This window comes from Loxodonta africana, chromosome 5, assembly GCF_030014295.1.
Source record: "Loxodonta africana isolate mLoxAfr1 chromosome 5, mLoxAfr1.hap2, whole genome shotgun sequence".
In the NCBI taxonomy this organism is placed as follows: domain Eukaryota; kingdom Metazoa; phylum Chordata; class Mammalia; order Proboscidea; family Elephantidae; genus Loxodonta; species Loxodonta africana.
In genome coordinates this window covers 60,622,599-60,648,326 of record NC_087346.1, presented here as the reverse complement: position 1 = coordinate 60,648,326, position 25,728 = coordinate 60,622,599, and positions in this window count along the sequence as shown.

The window sequence follows — 25,728 nt, the reverse complement described above, 5'->3', positions numbered from 1 at the left end:
CACATTTTTGCAATGCAATACATCATTTTATTTCTTGACTGCTGCTTCCATGGGCATTGATTATTGAGCCAAGGAGAATTAAGTACTTGATAACTTTAATTTCTTCACCATTTATCATGATTGTTGTTTATTGGTCCAGTTGCAAGAATTTTTTTTTTTTTTTTTTTTATGTTCAGATATACTCCATACTGAAGGCTGCAGTCTTTTACCTTCATCAGTAAGTGCCTCAAATCATGTTCACTTTCTGAAAGAAAGGTTGAGTCATCTGTGTATCTCAGGTTGTAAATGAGTCTTCTTCCAATCCTGATGCCATGTTCTTTTTCATATAGCCTAGCTTCTAAAATATTTGTTCAGCATATATATTAAATAAACAAGGTGAAAGAATACAACTCTGTCACACACCTTTCCAGTTTTACACCATAAAGTATTCCCTTGTTCTGTTCAAATGACTGTCTCTTGATATATGTACAAGTTCTGCATGAGCACAATTAAGTGTTCTGGAATCCTCATTCTTTACAATGCTATCCAAAATTTGTTGTGATCCACACAGTCAAACGTCTTCACATAGTTGACAAAACACAGGTAAACATCTTTCTGCTATTTTCTACTTTAGGCCAAGATCCATGGCATCAACAGTGATATCTTTCATTGTATGTCATCTTCTGAATCTGTCTTGAATGTCTGTCCATTCTCTGTTGATGTACAGCTGCAGCTTTTTTTAATTGCTTAATTATCTTCAACAAAATTATGTTGGCATGTGATATTAATAATATTTTTATATATAAATATGTGTTGCAAATATCTCTGTTTTTAATGTCTTTTTATTTTTTCAATTTATGACAGTTGAGTTAATTATTCCAATATTGTCATTTAAAAATATTATCTAAGAAGTCCTTTTTCACCCTAAATTCCTATTTAAGTCTTTATTCCTCCTAGAATTGATTTTTGTTTATGGTATCAAGAGGCAATCAATTTTTTTAGCTATATGAGTTGGTTTTATAAAAATAGCCAATTTTTCCACAGAAATATATACCATTACTCCTGCTCTGTCATGTATTTAACATGTGTTTACATTTTTTTCTAAGCTCTCTACTTTCTTCCATGAGTTTATTTGTTCATTTATGCACCAACACCAATCTCTTTTAATGTAAGTATTTAATGTAACTATGAGACTTATTATGTGGCAAAGCAAGACTTCTCCTTATTCTTCTTCAAGTTTTTCTTGTCTAGATTAGGCAAGATGGCAGCATACAGTTGCTCCTTCACATTCCTTCACTACTATGCCAGAAGCCAACAAATGAAATTTAACACAGCCAGCAATCTTGGAATCGTGGACAGCAGTTGAAGCATTGGAGAAATGAGGTGAATGCTGAATCAGAAAAGAGATAAAGTAAGGATGGCAGGAAGGCTGAGATTCATTGAGTGCCCACAACATATCTGCCAACCTAGCTCAGTGTGGCCATTTTGTGATGGTGAATGATGGCACCCCTGAACAAAAAGCCCAGTGTGGGAACTACACTTAGGACACAGACTGGCTCAGAGATACAGGGTAAATAGCCTTAAAATGCAGCAGCAATGGATAAAGGAGTGTACTCTGTGAAAGACTGAGAGTCACATATTGGCACGACATAGATCTGAAACTGGGTAAACCTAGTAAAGTACAGATTGGACTCTGGGAAATCACAAATAGAGGACAGGAAAGCCTGAACGCACATGCTTGTGGAAGGGTACAGGGAAGGTATAACAATGTAGTTGAATGCTACTGTATCTCTCTGAGTACAGTGGCAGAAGAGTACTAAGACCCAGAACCACAGGGCTGCCATGGGACCCACCTATCAGCCAAGTCAAGAACCGTCCATCAATCAGGCAGTCCACTGGGAACCAACTGGATCCCCCTCCCCATGCTTGTGTAGGAAAGTCATGCAGCACTACTGGCCACCACAGGAAAGCCACACCCCAGCACAGCTGGCCTCAGTGGGAAAGCCACACCCTAGCACTTCTGATCAACAGTGGAAGGTCCTACCCCAATGTAATTAGCTGCAGCTGCAAAGTCTTGCTACAGTGCTATCGGCCAGCATGGAGAAGTCCTGCCCCAACATCACAGGTGATTCTGAATGAGCCCCCAGAGACTTAATTTTCCAAATCACCTAAAACCTGTGGAAGTATATTAGAACCTTGTATCATCAAAGGAAATGCCTGAGGCCCCACCACAGAAGAGAGGAAGGGGCACATGTCCCCAGAATTGTTGGGTTAGTACTGGAAGAACTAAAAGGACAAAATGCACTGTAGTGGAATTTAGGGGGAGAAGGAGGAAATAAAGTGAAAAAATTATAATCCCAGGAGAAAGAGAAGATTCTGAGTTCCAGATGACACAATAAAATACTCTAATTCAAGTCCAACAAAAAATTATAAGGCATACAAGAACACAGGAGAAGATGGACCAATTAAAAGAAAACCATGAAGAAGCAGAAATTAGTTCTAAGGAGGCCAGGTTAATGGGAAACATAGAGGACCTCCAGACAACAATGTTAAATATGTTCAAAAAAAGCAAAGAACACATAGAAAATAAATTATGGAAATCAGGAAACAAAGCAAGAAACTTGATAAGGAAATAGAAAATATTAAAAAGAACCAAAGAGAAATTCTGGAAGTGAGGGATGAAATAACTCAATTAGAAGATGCAAGGGAGGGATTTAACGGTAGATTTACATAGACAGAAGACAGAATAAAAATTGACGACAGGGTAACTGATTTATCAAGTCTCAAGAAAAGAACAAAGAAAAGTGAAAAAAGCCACTGCAATTGTGGGTCACAATTAAGAAATCCAATGTTAACATTTTTGAAATTCCAGAAGAATAAGACAGAAAGAAAAGGATAGAAAGAATTTCCCAAGATAAAATTACAAAGAATTCTCCAGATCTGAATAAGGGTCAAGCTTGCAAATCCAGGAAGATAGGCACACTCCAAACAAAAGGAATACAAAGAAGTCTATACTAAGACATTTTGTAATAAAATTACTGAAATCAAAACACATCTATTCCTCACTTATCAACTATCTCTTTATTCAGCATTTTGCATTTACAATAACAAAAAATCTACTATCCAACTATTCTGCACATTAACGATGTATGTCTAGCAGTAACAAAAGCTAAGGTGCAAGGTGAAAGTAACGTTAGCTGTGATGGTTAAGGTTATGTGTCAGCTTGGCTGGGCTATGGTTCTCAGTGGTTTGGCAGTTATGTAATGATGTAATTTGGCAGTTATATAGTGATGAAGTCATCCTCTATTTTGTGATCTGAAGTAGTCATTCTCCATTTATACATAATTCCTATTTTCACATAATGACCTGATGTTTGAAACCTAAGCATGTCAATAAGTGATCAGTGGGCGTACAAGAAGAAAGTTCTGAACACAGCAAGAAAAAAACACAGTATAACAAATAAGGGGTCTTTGATAAGAATTAGTATGGATTTTTCCTCAGAAACCCTGGTGGACAGGAGGTAATGGAATGACGTATGTAAAATATTGAAGGAAGACTATTGTCAACAAAGAATTTTTCACCCAGAAAAGTTGTCATTCAAAAATGAGGGAGGCATTAAGACATTTCTAAATAAATAAAAGTTGCAGGAATTTGTTACTATCAGACCTGCTTGGCAAGTATTGCTTAAGGGAGTTTTTCACATAAAAAGGAAAGAACACTAAAAAATACTCAAATCTGCACAGGAAAAGGAAAAGAAAAAAACAAACCAAAAAAAAAAAACCAGTAACTCCAATAAAGGTAATGACATTGGCAAATAAAAGGGTGAGTTGTCTGCTATTCCCAGGGAGTAAATTTAGTAGTTAATCCCACAAGCCATGCAACATCCAGTGCAATAAGAAATAAGTACAAATTTAACCTAATGGACATAGAATGAATAATGTTATAATTTATGTTACAGCATAAATTTTTGTGTGTTAATGCTGTATGCTACCTGTTTTTATGTTAAATGTTGAAATCAAGCTAAAATAAGTTGGTGCATTTGTAAGTTGTTAAATGTAAGATTTGTAATAACCACTAAGGAAATATTTAGAAAATATCAACAGAGAGAAAGAAGGAATAAATAAAGAAGAATCACCTTAAATTTAAATGGTTTAAACTTTCCATTCAAAAAGTAGAGAGTGACAGAATGGATTAAAAAACAAAACGAACAAACAAGCAAAAATGATCTATTCTTATGCTGTCTAAAAGAGACATACCCTAGGGCCAAGGATAAAAACAAACTCAAATTGAAAGGATGGAAAAAATTATTTCATGTGCTAGTAACCAAAAAAGAGTAGGGATAACCATACTGATATTACATAAAATAGATTTTAAATAAAGGGTTAACTCATCAAGAAGATATAACAATTATAAATATATATGCTCCTAACATCTGTGTTCCAAAATATATGAAACAAATACTGACAAATCTGAAAGAAGTAATAGACAACTTCACTATAATAGTCGTGGACTTAAATATACCATTTTCAATATTGGACAGAACATCTAAAAAGAAGGGAAATAAAGACATTTGGAAACCCTGGTGGCATAGTGGTTAAGAGCTACAGCTACTAACCAAAAGGTTGGCAGTTTGAATCCACCATGTGCTCCTTGGTAACTCTATGAGGCAGTTCTACTCTGTCCTATAGGGTTGCTATGAGTTGGAATCAACTCAATGACAATGGGTTTAGGTTTTTTTTGGTTTAAAGACATGGAGGACTTAAAAAGACCATAAACTAATTAGATCTATTGAACATGTATAGAACTCTTCACCCATCATCAGAACAATACACATTTTTCTCCTGTGCATATGGGTCACTCTCTAGAATAAACCATAGACTAGGCCACAAAACAAGTCTTAACCAATTTAAAAAGAATAAAATTATATTAAGTAGTTTCTCTGACCACAGAGGAATACTATTATAAACTAACAGCAGAAGGAAAACTAGAAAACACACAAATATATGAAAATTAAACAACGCACTACTTAACAACCAAAGGATCAATGCAGAAATCGAGAGAGAAATAAACAATATAGTTGTGTAGATAAACAAAAATGAAAACAGTCATACTAAAACATACGGGACACAGTGAAGGCAGTCCTTAAAGGATAATTTATAGCAATAAAAGCCTACATTAAGAAAGAAGAAAGATTCCAAATAAATAGTCTAACTTTACAACTTGAGGAACTAGAAAAAGAATAGTAAACTAAACCTAAGGCTACTAGAAGAAAAGAAGTAATAAGGATGAGAGCAGAAATAAAAGAAGTACAGAACAGAAAAACATAGAGAGAATTAAAAAACAAAAAACAGAAGTTGGTTCTTTGAAAAGATCAATAAAATTGACAAACTATTAGCTAGGTTGCCAGAAACAAAAAGAGAAGATGCAAATAAACAAAACAAGAAACTAAAACAGAGACATTACAAGTGACCCAATATAAGTAGAAAGGATCAAGACAGAATACTCTGTTGAACAATGGTATTCCAACAAACTTGGTAATTTAGATAAGATGGACAAATTTCTAGAAGCACATAACTGACCTACACTGACTCAAGAAGAAGTAGAAAAGTTCAACAGACCCATAATAAGTGAAGAGATTGAATCAATGATTAAAAATAAAATTAAATTAAAAAAAACCCCAAATTAAAGAAAGGGGCCATATGGCTTCATTGGGGGGAATTCTACCAATCATTTAGAGAAGAATTGACACCAATTCAGTTAAAATCACTCCAAAAAGTAGAGGAGGAGTTTACCCTAAAGCTTACTATGAAGCTAGCATTATCCTGATACCAAAGCCAGAGAAAGACACCACAAGAAAAGAAAACTACAGACCAATAACTTATAAATATAGATGCAAAATTCATAATGAAATACTAATGAACAGAATCCAACAGCATATTCAAAGAATTATACAACACGATCAAATGGAATTTATTCCAGGAACGCAAAGAAGGTTCAACATTAGAAAATCGCTCAACATAATACGCCATATTAATAGAACAAAGGAAAAGAACCACATGAACATCTCAGCGAACAAAGGAAAAAAAAAAAAGATGATCGTCTCAACTGACATGAAAAAGGCATTTAATAAAACACAACACCCTTTCTTGATAAAAACCCTCAACAAGATAGGAGTAAAAAGGAAGTTCCTCAATATGACTAAGGTGATTTATGGAAATCTAGCAGCCAATATTATCCTCAATGAAAAAAGATTGACATTTTTCCACTTAAAAATGAAAACAAGGCAAGGATGCTGCTCTTACCACTCCTACTCAATATTGTAGTGAAGGTCCTAACCAGAGCAATAAGGCAAGAAAAAGAAATAGAAGGTATCGAATTGGAAGGAAAATTTAACACTATCACTATTTGCAGATAACATAATTCTATACATAGAAAACCCCAAAGAATACACTAAAACACTTCTAGAGCTAATAGAGAAATTCAGCAAAATTACTGGATACAAAGTAAACACACAGAGAAAACAGTTGAATTTCTATAAAACAATAATGACAAATCTGAAAAGGGGATTAAGAAAATGACTCCATTTACAATAAAGTGTAAGAGAATAAAATACCTAAGAATAAGCTTACCCATGAATATGAAAAACTTATGCAACAAAAATTATAAAACACTGCTGAAAGGGGCTAAAGAAGATCTAAATAGATGGAAAGATGTTTCCTGCTTATGGACTGGAAGACCCAATATAGTCAAGGTATCAATATAATCCAAAGCCATCAATAGATTCAAAACAAAAAAATTTCAATAGCAATTTTTATAGAAATGGAAAAACAGATCCTCAATTTTACATAGAAAGGCAAGAGGACCCAAATAGCCAAATTGATTTTAAGAAGACGAAAGTAGAAGGTCTCACATTTCCAGACTTTAAAAAATATTATATAGGTATAGTAATCAAAACAGCCTGGTATTAGTTTAATGATAGACACGTAGGCCAATGGAATAGAATCGAAAACTAGAAATAAATCCATACACACGTGGCCAATTCATTTTCAACAAAGTTGCTAAGTCTGTTCAGTGGGAAGGAAGAGTCTCTTCAATAAATGCTGCTGGAAAACTGGATTTCCACATTCAAAGAAATGAAGCTAGATTCATACCTCACGCCATACATGAAAACTAATTCAAAATGCATAGATAAATGTTAAATCTTAAACCATAAAATTCTTGAAAGAAAACATAGTGGCAAAGCTATAGGACCTAATTTTTTTTCCAGTGATAAATTATCAAATACAGCAACAAAGACACGATCAGAAGAATCCTAAATAGACAATGGAGCTCTCATAAAAACTAATTAAGTTTATCAAAAGTCTTTTTCGGCACTTCCAGACAACACAGCGCTACAGATGGAAGCACCACACTGTTCCTCCACAGCAAAGACCCAAAAAAACTAAGTAAAACGGAGGCAGCCATCAGTCCTGGAACCCTAAGTGTCAGATGAAGAGATAGAGAACTCAACCAAGCACCAAACGGAATAAGAAACTGAGAAGAGAACAGAGCAAGGAGAGGTATGTGTAGAGGCCCTTATCAACTAATGCAGCACAGGCTCACCGTCTTGGACTCCTGTTGGAGATCAGCGGACAGGTAGTCCTGGAAAGCAGCTTCACGGAGCTCCCAGCAGGAGATGGAACACCCGGTAACCAGATATATGCTTTCCCACCCCTATCCTTCTCCCCCCATGCTCGACCTCCCCTGCTTCATAGCTGGCTGTGGTTGCTTGGCAGGTCAGGAAGTACAGGGTCCATGCTGCTTGGATTCACCCCACCCACATCGGAGATCAGTGGGCAGGGAGTATGGGAAAGCAGCTTCAAGGAGCTCCCAGCAGGTGACAGAGCACCTGGTAACCAGCGATATATGCTTTCCTCCTCATCTTTTTCCCCCATGCTGCTTGGCTTCCTCTGCTTTCCTCCAGTTGTAGTCTGTTGGCTGGGAGGCACTGGCTTTGGCCCCTTGCTTCTTGGATTTGCCACACCCACACAGGCCAGCTCCCAGAGTGTCCTTTGGTTTCTGGAATGGCACTGTGTGACATCTCTACCCTTTCCAGTCAGGCTGTACTGCAAGGCCTGGGGGCTACCTTCCCAGTCTGTGCAGCCACACCAGTGGGATCCCTGGGGGCTTTGCTTTTCTTTTTTCTAATTTTTATTTATTTATTTATTTTTCCCTATTTCTCAGTTTCTCATCTTTCCACTTCAATGGCAAGCTCCCTTAGCACTTTTTTTTTTTTTTTTTTTTTTTGGCTCCTGTTTCTCCTCTGTCCTCTTTCCTGTACCAATCTTAGCTCCACACATCACAACCTTCCCTCACCTTCTTGCCTACTTGCACCGTGGGCTGAACATCATATCCCCGAGCAGCACAGGCAAGGCCTACCAGAACCTGCCCTGTGCTGATTCCTGGCCCACCTTGTTGGCTCTAGTAAGTGAAACAAAGAACCCATCGCAGCCCCTCCACTTCAGCTGGACCTGACCTGCTACACCACAGCTAAGCGACCAGCTCTGTCCATTGTACAAAGAGGCGAAAACTATCATGCCCACAGATGAGCAAACAACCAGGAACAAACCTGCTCAGACACAGCTAAATAAAACAAAAAGCGTGACAAAACAAAAATATCTACAACCAATAAACAAACAAAATAACTATTGAATGTCCCAAAGACAGCAGACCATATATATATATATATATGTAAAAACAGGACAGGATGACTCCAGTAAGCATCCAAAATAAAACACCAGATAACTTTCCAGTAGAAGAAAGGAACTAGAATTGCCTGACAGGAAATTCAAATCTCTAATATTCAGAGCTATCCAAGAGTTGAAGCAGAAAGCAGACAAAAATGAGGGAAAAAAAAAAAAGGCAAATTCATGGAAAGGCAGACAAATTCATAGAAAATACTGACCAAAAAAAAAAAAAAAAAAAATGGAGGAATTCAGGAAAACAATACAGGAACAAAATGCCAAAAATAAACTCACTAGAAATCATACAAAAACAACAACTAGAAATCCAAAAGATAAACAAGTTTTCAGAAATGGACAGTTCCTTAGAAGGGCTGAGGAGCAAGTTTGAAATGATTGAAGACAGGATCAGTGAAATTGAAGACAAACACCTGGATATGGCTCTGTTTGAGGAAGAATCAGAAAAAAGAACAAGAAAAATGAGGAAACCCTGAGAGTTATGAGAGATACAATCAGAAGCAAAAATTTGTGAGCGATCGGAGTTCCAGAACAGGGAGAGAAAATGGGAAACACAGACAGGATCATTGAAGAACTGCAGACAGAAAACTTCCCTAATATCATGAAAGATGAAAAGCTCAACATCCAAGAAGCTAGACTCCTGCAAAAATAATACATGTGCAATTAGTGAAGTACTTTCTGAGCAAGAAGGGCATGGCTTCTCTATGTGTTCCAAAATAGCAGGATCTTCTAGTAAACTAAATGGGGAGCTCTGAGAAATTGCTTATACATTCTGATTTATATTGGGAGCACACATCAAATTTGTGGGAATGTGTTTTTTTGAGTCTCACTTTGATATGGAGGTAAAAGAAAGAGTGTCAAATATAAAATGATAATTTGTTACTATTTTATTTTAATACAAATTTATATAAAGAATCACAAAATGCAGGATCATATAAAATTAAAGTATTTTTTTAAATTAAATATCTCTGCTCCTATTTCTTTTTCTTTCTTTTTTTTTTTAATTGTGCTTTAGGTGAAAGTTTATGGCTCAAGTTGATTTCTCATACAAAAATTTATACACATATTGTTTTGTGACGTTAGCTGCAATCCCCACAATGTGCCAGCACTCTCCCTTTTTCCACCCTGAGTTCCCTGTGTCAATTCAACCAGTTCCTGTGTTTTCCTGCCTTCTCATCCTGCCTCCAGATGGGAGCCACCCATTTGGTCTCATGTATGCACACTCCTCACATGTATTATTTTTTGTTTTATGGTCCTGTCTAATCTTTGTCTGAAGAGTGGGCTTTGGGAATGGCTTCAGTTCTGAGTTAACAGAGAGTCTGGGGGTCATAGTCTTGAGGGTTCCTCCAGTCTCTGTCAGGCCGTTAAGTCTGGTCTTTTTATGTGAGTTTGAGTTCTGCTCCACACTTTTCTCCTGCTCCATCCAGGACTGTCTGCTGTGTTCCCTATCAGGGTGGTTATTGGTGGTAGCTGGGCATCATCTAGTTCTTCCGGTCTCAGGCTGGTGGAATCTCTGGTTTATGAGGACTTTTAGTCTCTTGGGCTAATATTTTTCTTGTGTCTTTGGTGTTCTTCATTTTCCTTTGCTCGAAGTAGATTGGGACCAATTGATGCATCTAAGATGGCTGCTCACAAGATTTTAAGAGCCTAGACACCACTCACCAAAGTGGAATGCAAAACATTTTCTTAATAAACTTCATTATGCCAATTGGCCTAGATATCCCCCCAAACCATGGTCCCCAGGCCCTAGTCCCAGCTACTCAGTACCTCAAAATGTTTGGATGTGTTCTGGAGAAAGTTGTCATTTTTTATAAAATACTGTTTATAAATTTTCCATAAAGTTGTAAGAGAGCTTACACTTCCAAAAAACCGAGAGTTTGTATATCTTTCAACTGTTTCAAAGACTGAAACTGTTGAGCTTACACTTCCAAAAAACCGAGAGTTCATATATCTTTCAATTGTTTTAAAGACTGAAACTGTTTCCAACTTACCATGCAAATATTCTTGTTCTAAAAACTCAGACTCCAAAAGAGCAAGTAGCATGTTTTTATTAATTATCAATTATTGTCTTACTCCAATAAAAATATTCAACTTCATAGTTTAAAATCTTCCACTTTATCCATTTATTACTAACTTTCTCCACACACACACACACACACACACAAAATAAATGGTTTTATATGCTTACAATGGGAAGATTCCTTTGGGATATGGTATGCTCAAGATGTGAAATGACAGGGAGATGCTGGAAAAGTAAATTAAAAACAGATAAGAACAATTTTATTTGAATTATTTTGCTTTTATTATTATTAGTATGGATTTTCTAGAGTTATTAAAAAGATGTGCAAATTTTCTACTTGTAAAATTTACTTTAGCAGATATGAACTCTTAAAATACACAAAAGTCTCCCTCTTAGGAAGACATCTGGCTACCCTGCATAAATAAACCAAGTTCCATATTGTTCTTCCATTACCACAGTAAAACAGACCAAAGCACTCTCCACTGGCAAAAAATTTACTCAGAAAATTAGTAGTCAATCACGTACCATATGACAGATTGGAACTTTCAAAGTTGAACTATGGTGCGATTCTCCTCTTGAATATTTTTTGATGATGATGATAATGATGATAGCAATGATCATAATGAAAAAAAAATCATTTATTAAGCAGGCATATTCCAGATGTCTTGGTTAACCAATCTTATTAAAGTCTTGCAATAACCCCATCTGAAATATAATCAGAATCTTGCATTTGAGGGTTATGAGTACATTAAATGAAATAATATAAGGAACATCTATGTGGTTTCAAATTTGCTCTAGTACTTCCTGTCTCCTTAGGAAAGCAAAACTTATGTTATTGAGAAATTATTTGCCACCAAATTTATTTGTACATTAGTATTGCCTTTTTATAAACAAAAAAGTGAAGCTAAATAGAGTAAATTAGAGTTTGCTAATTACACAGCCATGAAGTGGCACAGGCAAGATTTAATCTCAGATCAGTCTGTCTTTGAACTTACCATACAATTCACTAGCACCCTGGAATCGAAAAGGTAAGGAAATATTGTTTTAAAAATTCAAAACTTTGTAGGGAAAAAAGAAGTCACTTGGGGCGGGGGGAACACTGTGTTCTAATTTTTATTCTCAAAAAGATTCACTACTTATTTGTACAACAAATATTTACTAAGAATCTACCATTAGCAGACAATGTTCTAAACACTGAATATAATGTGGTCATTTGTGTCAAATAATACTGTGCAATCTAGTAAAATGAGGTGATGGTGATTTTATTGGGAAGTGTTAGCTCTCATTTAATATAAAAACTGCAAACTATTCTTTTAAAAAATAGAATGCACATTTAACGAACAAACTTGGTCCTTGCCCACATGGAGCTTTCATTTTAATTGAGAAGAGTGGCTTTAAATAAAGAAATCTTGAATATAAACATAAAAGTTAGTAGCAAAATGTCCTATGAATCAATTACCAAAAGACTGTTGTATTAGGGACCCTCTCCATTAAAAAAAACAAAAACAAAAAAAAACATTGCCTTCAAGTAGATTCCAACTCATAGTGACCCTATGGAACAGAGTAGAACTGCTCCACAGTGTTTCCAAGGAGCTGCTGGTGGATTTCAGCTGCCAATCTTTTAGTTAACAGCCAGGATCTCAACCACTGCGTCACCAAGGCTCCCTCCATAAAGTAGTGACACCTAAAATGTGACCTGAAGAATGAGTAGTAGTCAGGTGTGCAATAAATACATTAGGGACATTCCTAGCCCAAGGGGGAAAAATGTAACACATAAAATTGTTTGATGCCTTTGATGAAATAAAGAATACAAATGAGACTAGGGGAAAGTTAGTTTTGGAGAGAGGGTTATGGAATGAGATTGAAGCATGAGCACTGGTCAGACCCTATATGGAAAGTCATTGAAGACTTTTAAGGAGGGGATAACCGATTTACATTTTAAAAATTTAGATGGTTTAAAGGGTGATCAAGAGGTTATTTAAGAAGCTTTGCAATAATCCAGGCATAAGATAGTGGCGGCATGAGCACAGGTGGTGGCAGCATAGAGGGAGAGAGTAACTAGAATAAAGTCTTGTTTTGAATTTAGAATCAAATTGGTTAGATGTGGAGGGGAAGGAGGAAAAAAATCTCAGAATCAGGCATAATTGGTCTCAGGTGCCTGTGGAAAGTCCACACGAAAATGTCAGACATGTAGTTGGATTTGAGAATCTAAAGGAGCTAGCCTTGGCTGAAGGTAAAATTTTAGGACTTTTCGATCATACAAATGGTTTTTAAAGCCCTAGCAATAAATGGGACCATCAGCCCAAATTTGTCGAAAGAAATTTGTAGGATCCAGGACACAGCCCTGAGGTAATTTGACATACCTAAAAAAAGTGAAGGGGATGTAGAAGAATCTGTCTACAAGAGGAAATCAGAAAGTAGCATCTGTCACTATGAAATATAAAATGCTAAGTTAATGAAGGACGATTAATTAAAGAAAAAGAGTCTAAAGCAGAATAGTAAAGGTAGGATAAATAACTCTTCTGAAAAAGTAGCAACATCGAAGAAACAAACAGAATCTAAAAATATTAGAAAACCTGTCTCAATATCAAGGAGTAACAGATGTATCTACTATTACAGTGATTGTGCCTCGCCTTCCTGTTGAGAGATATTGTATATAGAAAAGACATGGCCATCACAGAAAAGCACTCACTGCTATTGGAAAGGATGGGAGTTTACAGAGACATCACCAAAATCCATTGCCATTGAGTTGACTCTGACTCACAGTGACCCTATAGGACAGAGTAGAAATTCCCCAGGGGGTTTCCAAAGCTGTAATCTTTAAAGGAGCAGACCGCCACATCTTTTGTCCTGTGGAGTGGCTGGTGGGTTCGAACCACTGCCCTTTCAGTTAGCTGTCAAACACTTTAACCATGGTGCCACCAGGGCTCTAACCATGGTGCCACCAGGGCTCTTCTTACAGGGGCATAGTAGTACCCTTACTGCAGATCCAAGTAGGAACAAAGGGCAAAGAGACCTGGATATACTTAGAGTCTTATTTACTGAGTCCCTACTATGTGCCAGGTACACTACCAAGTACTTTTTACTTTTTTAAAAAAAGTAACAAGATGTTTACTTGTGTTTTATTGACTGTGGAAAGGCATTTGACTGTGCAGATCATAACAAAGTATGGATAACATTGTGAAGAATTGGAATTCCAGAACACTTAATAGTGCACCAGAGGAACCTGTACCTACATCAAGAAGCAATTGTTCAAACAGAACAACGAGATACTTAGTGGTTTAAAGTCAGGAAAGGTGTGTATTAAGGTTGTATCCTTTCATCATACCTATTTAATCTGTGTGCTGATTAAATAATCTGAGAAGCTGGACTAGATCAGGATCAGGATTGAAGGAAGAGTCATTTAACAACCTGCTTTATGTAGATGACACAACCTTGGTTGCTGAAAGTGAAGAGGACTTGAGGCACTTACTGATGAAGATCAAAGACCATAGCCTTCAGTATGGGTTACACCTCAATATTAAGAAAACAAAAATCCTCACAACCAGACCAGTAAACAACATCATGATAAACGGAGAAAAGGCTGAAGTGGTTAAGGATTTTGTTTTACTTGGTTCACCATCAACAGCCATGGAAGGAGCAGTCAAGAAATAAAAAGATGCATTGCATCGAGCAAATCTGCTGCAAAAGACCTCTTTAAAGTTTTAAAACAGCATAGGTATCACTTTGGAGACTAAGGTGTTCTTGACTCAAACCATGGTGTTTTCAATAGCCTCATATGCATGTGAAAGCTTGACAATGAATAAGGAAGACCAAAGAAGAATTGAAGCCTTTGAATTGTGGTAGTGGTGAAGAATATCAAATATACCATGGACTGCCAAAAGAACGAACAAATCTGTCTCCGAAGAAGTACAACCAGAATGCTCTTTAGAAGCAAAGATGGTGAGACTACATCTCACACACACTTTGGACATGTTATCAGGAGGGATCAGTCCCTGGAGAAGAACATCATGCTTGGTAGAGAGTCAGTGCAAGAGAGGAAGACCCTCAACTAGAAGGATTGACACAGTGGCTGCAACAATGGGCTCAAGCATAACAACGATTGTGAGGATGGCATAGGACCTTGCGGTGTTTCATTCTGTTGTACGTAGGATCACTCTGAGTGGGAACCAACTCTATGGCACCTAACAACAACAATGACAAATCTCATTTAATCCTCAAAATAGCCCAGCATAAATATGAGGCAGTGCACTTAATTTCAGCTCTGCATTTGATTAACTTCATTTCCACTTTGATAAACTGAAATTTCTACCATGTTCACTGAATGTACAAAATGCACTCTGGGTCAGTTCTCAAGTGTTCAGTATTTCAAATGTCTTTTTTGTATTATTAAACAATTTCAAAATCCAATTAAAAGGGAAAACAAGCAATTAAAAAGAAAACATGTTCTTGCCACATGTCAGTCTCATTATTTGTTCAACATGTTTATCTCTAGCATCTAGAAAAAAAAAAAAACTCCATAAATAGCCATTTATTATTTCTTACCTGAATTTGTATTTCTTGTTCTCATCTAAGGAAACCTACACCTTAATCTTTCCTCTTTGTTCATATCTCATTTTCTAGTGATTATTTGTGTATTCCTGGGATCATTAAAATAAATTTTCTTAAACATAAACATGAAACACTATAAGGTTTTACCTTGTTTGTAAAAGAAAAAAAGATCCATCCATATAAGATAAGTAATATGTTTTCTAGGTCTAAGTTCATTCTCAAAAAGGTAAAATAAAAATCATACAGAATATCTGTCAAGATATTGGATTTTTAAATAAAGGGGTGTAGTATTAATCAGTGATACCAACACAAGGCTAAATTCATATTTCAATAAAGGATGTCAACTCAAAGCGTCACCTACCCCTGAGATTGAATTTGGTCCAACACATCTCTTAAAATATCTTCCAAAATCAATACAACCTTGGATTATACCATCAGAACTGATCATGATTTATTTCCCTAATTTCACCAAGATTATCAAGTTTCCATACTTTCATGAAATTATACCTTAGTTTAAATTCCAGACTCACAGCAAAGACATTCTTAGTACCCTCTTAACCATTTACTAATATGGTTTCCCCACTTGAAATCCTTTCGCTTCTGTTTAACTTATCAGTTCCTCAAGGCCTGTTGCACGCTTTATCTTCTTCATCACACATTCTCTATTTCAATTGCTATAGATCTCTTTTCTTCGTTCACCAATAAAATTATTTAGTCAACATATATCTAGTGAGCACAAATGAGATATCTGGCACTGTACCAAATTGTGGGAAGTTAGAATTTAATTACTAATGAATGTATTATTACAAACTAAGTCCTCAGAAGGAAAAAGGGCATGATAAAATGATAAAATACAGCCAAGGAACCTGACCTAGCCTGGGAAAGTTCAGGAAGCTGGCAACTGCTCTGAGATGGATGGATGAATTGGGTTTATTTAGGCAAATGGATTTGGAGGTGGAAAAGGCATTCCTAAATGATCTTAATCATCATTATGTCAACCATACATCAAGCTTTGCTAAGAATCAATTATCTCATTTTTTGTTAGTTATGTTTTGTGTATATCTAATTTTTGTTTGTTTTTTCTCCTTGAAAGATTTCTTGATGCTAAAGTCCATGTCTCATATATTTTGATGACCATAGTTCACCACCCACAATAATTTAAAAGTGCTAAGTGTAGATCAAGTGCTAGATCGAGTGCTCAATAATTTTTAGAATCAAATTAGTACATTTGTTTTTTACTCATTTGTGAAATGTTTAATCTGAAATGTTTTCTACCTTGAACTTGCAGTTCGAATAAAAATCCACCAACCCCAAGGAAAGCATGGAGTGAAATAAGGAACTTCATTTGAAGTAGTGGTTCACATTTGTTTTTTTTTAAGTCATTGTTCCATTTCTTCATCATCTGCATTCCCACTGGAAAAAAAAAAAAAAAAAACCACTACCAGGTGAAAATTCTACTTCCAGAATGGTTTGTGTCCTGAGGAGATATTACAAGAGAAGTATAAAAACATATGCCACATGAATTCCACTGCAGGGTTATTCATAATAGAAAATAGCAATAAACCAAATGTGAATACAGTATGAGACAGCAATAATATGTTAAAATATAGCCACTAAAATTAATAGTTATTAAAAAGAAACTGCACCATCTTGAAAAGTGCTTTTGATAAGGAAAAACTAAAAGCTTAAGTTTCTATCCCTTCAATGATTATAGTATATAAACAATGATTACTATGATGTTAAATGTATGTAAGAAGCCCTGGTGGTGCAGTGGTTAAGCACTCGGCTGCTAACCAAAAGGCTGACAGTTCGAACCCACCATCTGCTCCTTGGGAGAAAGATATGGCAATCTGCTTCTGTAAAGATTACAGCTTTGGACACCCTATGGGGCAGTTCTATTCTGTTATATATGGTCACTATGAGTTGGAATCGACTCAATGGGACATAACAACAATAAATCTATATAAGGATGTATTCAAGAACTGAAATATGGAAGATAAAAACATTATTTGTTAGAATGACCGATCTATTAGTGTTCATTTTTATAACTTTTCTTTTTATAGTAGTTGGTGCCAAGTGCACAAGTGTGCTGTAGTATAATTGCCCACTCCTTCGGCGTCTCCAAAGGTACTCATGGACATAACAGCTGCTAATGGACAAAGAGTAAAGTATGTGCCTTAGTGGGAGACGATTGCCCTCTGAGAGACCAAAACATTTATTGTTTTATCTTGGTGGGATAAAGGAGGAAGGACAGTTTGCTCATGCCGGTAAGTCTAGAATCTCCTGATGTTCATTCACCCTAAATAGCTGCAATGAGTAATGCTCACTGCCCTCAGGGGAGCTTCCCCTTTGATTACCCATTTTACCATTTATTACCGTTTTCCTCTACTCTCTTTTTGTACATGTGTTTGGCATGTAGTCATTGCAGCTTACTAGTATGTTCACCCTGGGAAAGAGGGGCTTCTCCCATGATGCAAAGTGGGGCATGCATGGACACAGTTGGCATGGAGGCCTAGCTTTGTGGAACCTTGGCTGATAATAATGCTTGCTGGTCTATTCATGCCCATCCTGTTTATTAAGTGAGTAATAAATGCCTGTTGATGAAGACATTGGAACAGTGTCTGGTCTGTGCTCCAAACAATGCCCTTTGGTGACTCCTGGTTACATACAGTACCCCAACCACTTTTTATGCTTCTGGAGTTCTTTGCAAAGGTTGTTGTTGTTAGGTGCTATCGAGTCAGTTCTGATTCATGTTGTTGTTGTTAGGTGTTGTCAAGTTGGTTCTGACTCATAGAGACTTTATGCACGACAGAATGAAACACTACACAGTCCTGCAACATCCTCGCAAATGTTGCTATGCTTGAGTCTATTGTTGCGGCCATTGTGTCAATCCATCTCATTGAGGGTCATCCTCTTTTTTGCTGACCCTCTCTTTTACCAAGCATGATTTCCTTCTCCAGGACTGATCCCTCCTGACAACATGTCCAAAGTATGTAAGATGCAATCTTGCCATCCTTGCTACCAAGGAGCATTCTGGTTGTACTTCTTCCAAGACAAATTTTTTCTTTCTTTTGGCAGTCCATGGTATATTCAATATTCTTTGCCACTACCACAATTCAAAGGGGTCAATTCTTCGGTCTTTTTTATTCATCGTCCTGCTTTTGCATGTATATGAGGCGACTGAAAACACCACGGCTTGGGTCAGGTGCATCTTAGTCCTCAAGGCGACATCTTTGCTTTTTAACATTTTAAAGAGATCTCTTGCAGCCAATTTGCACAATGCAACTCGTCTTTTGATTTTATGACTGCTGCTTCCATGGGCGTTCATTGTGGATCTGAGTAAAATAAAATCCTTGACAACTTCTATCTTTTCTCTGTTTATCATGATGTTGCTTATTAGTCCAGTTGTGAGGATTTTTGTTTTCTTTATGTTGAGGTGCAATCCATACTGAAGGCTTAAGTCTTTGATCTTCATCGGTAAGTACCTCAAGTCCTCTTCACTTTCAGCGAGCAAGGTTGTGTCATCTGCATAACGCAGGTTGTTAATGAGCCTTCCTCCAATCCTGATGCCCTGTTCTTCTTCATATAGTCTAGTCCAGCTTCTCAGATTATTTGCTCAGCGTATAGATTGAATAGGTATGGTGAAAGGATCCAATCCTGATGAACACCTTTCATGACTTTAAACCATGCAGTAGCCCCTTGTTCTGTTCGAATGACTGCCTCTTGGCCTATGTACAGATTCCTCATGAGCACAGTTAAGTGTTCTGGAATTCCCATTCCCCACAATGTTATCAATAATTTGGTATGATCCACACAGTTGAATGCCTTTGCATAGTCAATAAAACTCAGGCAAACATCTTTCTGGTATTCTCTGCTTTCAGCCGGATCCATTCTGACATCAGCAATGATTTCCCTGGTTCCATATCCTCTTCTAAATCTGGCTTGAATTTCTCGCAATTCCCAGTCAATATACAGCTGTAGCTTCTTTTGAATGATCTTCAGCAAAATTTTCCTTGCATGTGATATTAATGATACTGTTCAATAACTTCTGAATTCAGTTAGCTCATCTTTCTTGGGAATAGGCATAAATATGGATCTCTTCCAGTTGGTTGGCCAGGTAGCTGTCTTCCAAATTTCTTGGCATAGACGAGTGAGTGCTGTATCCATTTGTTGAAATATCTCAGTTAGTTTTTACTCAATTCCCGGAGCCTTGTCTTCAGTGCAGCTTGGACTTCTTCCTTCAGTACCATTGGTTCCTGAGCATATGTTACCTCCTGAAATGGTTGAAATTTGACCAATTCTTTTTGATATAGTGACTCTGTGTGTTCCTTCCATCTTCTTTTGATGCTCCCTGTGTCATTTAATATTTTCCCTGTAGAATCCTTCAATATTGCAGCTCAAGGCTTGAATTTTTTCTTCAGTTCTTTCAGTTCAAGAAATGCTGAGTGTGTTCTTTCCTTTTGGTTTTCTATCTCCAGGTCTTTGCACATGTCATTATAATACTTTGTCTTCTCAAGCCACCCCTTGAAATCCTCTCTTCAACTCTTTTACTTCATCATTTTTTTCTTTTCTTATCTACTGGACATTTAAGAGCAATTTTCAGAGTCTTTTCTGACATCCAGTTAGGTCTTTTCTTTCTCTTCCGTCTTTTTAATGACTTCTTGCTTTCTTCATATATGATGTCCTTGATGTCATTCCACAACTTGTCTGGTCTTGGGTCATTAGTGTTCAGTGTGTCAAATCTATTCTTGAGATGGTCTCTAAATTCAGGTGGGATATACTCAAGGTCACACTTTGGCTCTTATAGACAGCCTATATACAACAGAATGAAACACTGCTCAGTCCTGCAGCATCCTCACAATTGTTATTATGTTTAAGCCCATTGTCGCAGCCACTGTGTCAGTCCATCTCTTTGTGGGTCTTCCGGTTTTTCCCTGATTGTCTCCTTTACCAGGCATGATGTCCTTCTCCAGAGACTGATCCGTTCTGATAACATGTCCAAAGTATATGAGATGAAGTCTTGCCATCCTTGCTTCTAATGAGCGTTCTGGCTGTACTTCTTCCAACACAGGTATATTCTTCAGTAACACCATAATTCAAATGCATCCATTCTTCTTTGGTCTTCCTTTTTCATTGTCTAGCATCATGGCTTGGTTCTGGTGTACCTTAGTTCTCAAAGTGACACCTTTGCTTTTTAACACTTTAAAGAAGTCTTTTGCAACAGATTTGCCCAATGGAATGCATCGTTTGAATTATTGACAGCTGGTTCCATGGACGTTAACTGTAAACTCAAGTGAAATGAAATCCTTGACAACTTCAATATTTTCCCTGTTTATCATGATGTTGCTTATTGGTCCAGTTGTGAGGGTTTTTGTTTTCTTTATGTTGAGGTGTAAACCATACTGAAGGCTGTGGTCTTGTCCTCTTCACTTTCAGCAGCAAGGTGTGTTATCTGCATAACAGAGGATGTTAATGAGTCTTCTTCCAGTCCTGACTTCCCATTTTTCTTCAAATAGTCCGGCTTCTTGGATTATTTGCTCAGCATATGGATTGAATAAGTGTGGCGAAAGGAAATAACCCTGCTGGACACCTTTCCTGATTTTAAGCCACACAGTATCCCCCTGTTCTGTTCGAACAGCTGCCTCTTGATCTATGTACAGTTTCTGGATGAGCACAATTAAGTGTTCTGGAATTTGCATTCTTCATAATGTTGTCCATAATTTGTTGTGATCCACACAGTCGAATGCCTTTGCATAGTCTATTTGTCATTCCTGGAGTAATATACCTTATGATTATCTGATTTAAAATGGCCAATACCAGTTCATTTCAGCTCATTAATGTCTAGAATATCAATGTTAATGAGTTCCATTTCATTTTTGACAACTTCCAATTTTCCTAGATTCATACTTCTTACATCCCATATTCTGGTTATTAATGTATGTTTGCAGTTGTTTTTTCTCCTTTTGTGTCATGCCACATTAGCAAATGAAGGTCTCAAAAACTTAATTCCATCCATGCCTTAAGGTCAGACTCTACTTTGAGGAGGCAGCTCTTCCCCAGTCTTTTTTTGAGTGCCTTTCAACCCGAGGGGCTTATCTTTTGGCACTATATCAGACAGTGTTCCACTGTTATTTACATAGCTTTCACTGGCTAATTTTTTCAGAAGTGGACAGCTAGGTCCTTCTTCCTAGTCTTTCTTTGTCTGGAAGCTCAGCAGAAGCTGGTCCACCATGGGTGACCCTGCTGGTATTTGAAATACAGTAACATGCAACCCACTACTGTAGGACAAACTGACAGATGTGTGGGGTTTATGAAGGTAATAGTCCAATTTTAATGCATTTAGCCTTAAGCTAGGAGACTTTTGAAATGTGTGAAGCTCAAGAACCCTGAGCTGGAGCCTCATTATTGTGTAGAATGAGCATTGTGTTAGGGAATATCTCCTGGGTGTGTGAATTTTGTAAACTTTTAACAGGTTTGCCTTTATTTCTGTGAGATAAGCCTCCTGACTATATCTCCCAGTTACTACGTTCTCCTGAGAATGTACTTATCTCAAGAAAAAGCTATTCCTAGTCTTCATTCAGTCATAGTGGCCATTTTCTCCTTGATGGCCTTTCACTGCTTGTAAGTGTTACTGGCTCCCAGCTCTGCTTAGAGTTTTTGCCCTGCAATCTTTAATGGGTGGTTTTCTAGCCCCTGAACAGCAAGTAATGCATTCACAATAAGGAATAATGCATTGCAGTGGTACTTTTCAAGAGGCTTGAACTTGACGTTATTCTTACCCCACATCCAATCTTAGGGACCAATAATTGCTTCTAGGTGTGGCAGGTGGAATGCACTGCTACATCGAGCAGGTCTGCTATATTCCAGGGCAGCTGTTTCTGTTTCTTAGCTGCTAGTACTACTTTTGTTGTAATGAAGAATATATAAAAAAAAAAAAAAAATGAAGAACATATAGTAGGGTTATTTTTTCTGAAATTCAAATTCCTTTAGTTTTATTTATTCAGATTGTAGGAACTACTTTTGCAGCAATGAAGAATGCATTGTAGTGGTAATTTTTCTGAGATAAAAAATCTCGGGGGATTCTGCTGCTGATAAATTAGATTTTCTTGGGGGGGTTCAAGATGGCTGACTAGGTAGACGCTACCTCAGATCCCTCTTGCAACAAAGACTCGGAAAAACAAGTGAATCGATCAAATACATGACAATCTACGAACCCTGAACAACAAACACAGATTTAAAGAGTTGACCTGAGTGACAGAGATGGAGAATGAACAACTACGGGGAAGCAGCAACTGTTTTCAGAGCCTGGAGCCAGCGTCTGAATCAGGTAACCTTGGCGCGGGGCTTTGGACTGGGTGCAGGGGAGCTGAGCAGGACATCCTGTGAAGGTGCAAACACGGGGCGCAGCCCTACCCCCCTGAACTGATCCCAGGAGGGGGCCCAGCCAGTCTGCATGGGCATGTGGCAAAGCAGCTGGCAGGAGGAGAAGTCCCCGGGAGGCAGTGACTAGTTTTGGAGCCGGGAGTGCAGCCTCCCAGCCGGGGAACCTTGGCGCTGGGCTTTGGACTGGGCACAGGGAAGCTGAGCACAGCATCCTGTCAAGGTGCAAACACGGGGAGCAGACGTACCCCCCGAACTGACCCCAGGAGGGGGCCCAGCTGGTCAGCGCTGGCGGCGCAGTGACGCAGCTGGCAGGAGGAGAAGTCGCTGGGAGGCAGTGACGGGTTTTGGACCCGGGAGTGCAGCATCCCAACTGGGGAAACTTGACGCTGGGCTTTGGACTGGCAGCAGAGGAACTGGCCACGGCTTCTGCGGGCCTGACCCTCTGGGGCAATCTCTACCCAGCCAGCACACATAGGCGACACACCCTTCGGGAATCTCAGATAAAATAGTCATCCCAAGCAAGATAAGCAACTTTGTATATATTCCGGGGTGTACTCTCTCCTGTTTTTCTGAACCCTCCCCTCCCCTTCCCAGGTGGCTTCATTAACATTGGAATTTCCTGAGCCAAAGGGAGAACGGCTCCACGGCTTTTCTTTTCACTTTTTTTGGGGGGTCTTTTCCTAACCCATTCTTCCGGCCTGAGAGAAGCAACCACAAAAAACCGAGGGACCAAAAATCCTTCCCTAATTGGACTAAAAACACAGAACCAGCTCCAGCCAAGCATATGTGATCCATATCTCGGGCTTTCATCCCTACAGGGAACAAGATGGCTATTATAATGGAAAGGCATTTCTGATAGGGATCTGACTGCATTTTTTTTTAGTGGATGTACTGGAAAAACAAGTTTCCCAGGTCTGATATTTCTGCGTATTCAACAGAGCCCTAACTGACCCACAATAGGGAACTGAGGGCTGAAGCTCCCCCCAGACCACCTAGCCTCCTGCCTTAGGGGTCTAAGGAGGGTGACACCTACCAATCTGTAGATGTACTTGCATTGGGGGCCTAAGGTACAGCTGCAGAGCCCTCCCACCAAGGTGCTTTAGGAATAGAGACACACCTACCTCACTGACACTTGGGGGAAGCCTGTCAGCATCCTGCCCCCCTTGGAGTGTGAACCCCAGCTGCTAATAGAATCTGGTGCACACAACTATCACCACTACTTCTCAAGGTGGATAGGTGTTAGGGTGCAGCACACAATCGATGATGCAAAATCAGATTCTACTCAAGAATAGTGAATAGACTCAGGCATATATATCAGGCAACAGCCCAAATCAGCTGGTAATAGGTCATAAGTAAGTCAAGGGCTACAACAAGACAGCACAATCTAGTAGCCCATCCACGTATATTGAAAGAAAACAAAACAAGATAAGACTCAGTGAGCAAATATAGAATAAGTCACTACAATATCTTAGTGATGGCTCAGAGACAGCAGTCGATATCAAACCACGTAAAGAAGCAGACCATGACAGCTTCTACAACCCCCTCCCAAAAAGAATCAAAATCTTTCCCAAATGAAGATACAATCCTGGAATTATCAGATACAGAATATAAAAAACTAATTTACAGAATGCTTCAAGACATCAGGGATGACCTCAGAAACGAAATAAGGCAAACTGCAGAAAAAGCCAAGGAACACACTGATAAAACAGTTGAAGAACTCAAAAAGATTATTCAAGAACACAGTGGAAAAATTAATAAGTTGCAAGAATGCATAGAGAGACAGCATGCAGAAATCCAAAAGATTAACAATAAAATTACAGAATTAGACAACGCAATAGGAAGTCAGAGGAGCAGACTCAAGCAATTAGAATGCAGAGTGGGAAATCTGGAGGACAAGGGAATTAACACCAACATAGTTGAAAAAAAATCAGATAAAAGAATTTAAAAAAATGAAGAAACCCTAAGAATCATGTGGGACTCTATCAAGAAGGATAACTTGCGTGTGATTGTAGTCCCAGAACAGAGAGGGAGGACAGAAAACACAGGAATAACAGTTGAAGATCTGCTGACAGAAAACTTCCCTGACATCATGAAAGACGAAAGGATATCTATCCAAGATGCTCATCAAACCCCAGTTAAGATTGATCCAAAAAGAAAAACACCAAGACATATTATCATCAAACTTGCCAAAACCAAAGATAAAGAGAAAATTTTAAAAGCAGCCAGGATAAAAGAAAGGTCTCCTACAAGGGAGAATCAATACGAATAAGTAGACTACTCAGCAGAAACCATGTAGGCAAGAAGACAATGGGATGACATACATAGAGCACTGAAGGAGAAAATCTGCCAGCCAAGGATCATATATCCAGCAAAACTCTCTCTGAAATATGAAGGTGAAATTAAGATATTTACAGATAAACACAAGCTTAGAGAATTTGCAAAAACCAAACCAAAGCTACAAGAAATACTAAAGGAAATTGTTTGGTCAGAAAACAAATAATATCAGATACCAGCACAACACAAGGTCACAAAACAGAGCATCCTCATATCAACTCAAATAGGGATATCACAAAAACAAATTAAGATTAATTAAAAAAAAAAAAAAAAACGCTCAAAACAGGGAATCATTGAAGTCAATATGTAAAAGATTAAAATAATCAAAAAGAGGGACTAAATACAGGTGGCATAGAACTACCATATGCAGAGAGATACAAGGCGATATAGGACAATACAAGTTAGGTTTTTACTTAGAAAAAAGGGGTAAAGATTAAGGTAACCACAATGAGGTATAACAACTCCATAACTCAAAATAAAAACCAAGAAAAACTTAACGACTCAGCAAACATAAAGTCAAATACTATGAAAATGAGGATCTCACAATTTACAAAGAAAAATATCTCGGCACAAAAAAGTAAGTGGAAAAAAGAAATTGTCAACAATACACATAAAAAGGCATCAAAATGACAACACTAAACACTTATTTATCTATAATTACGCTGAATGTAAATGGACTAAATGCACCAATAAAGAGACAGAGACTCTCAGACTGGATAAAG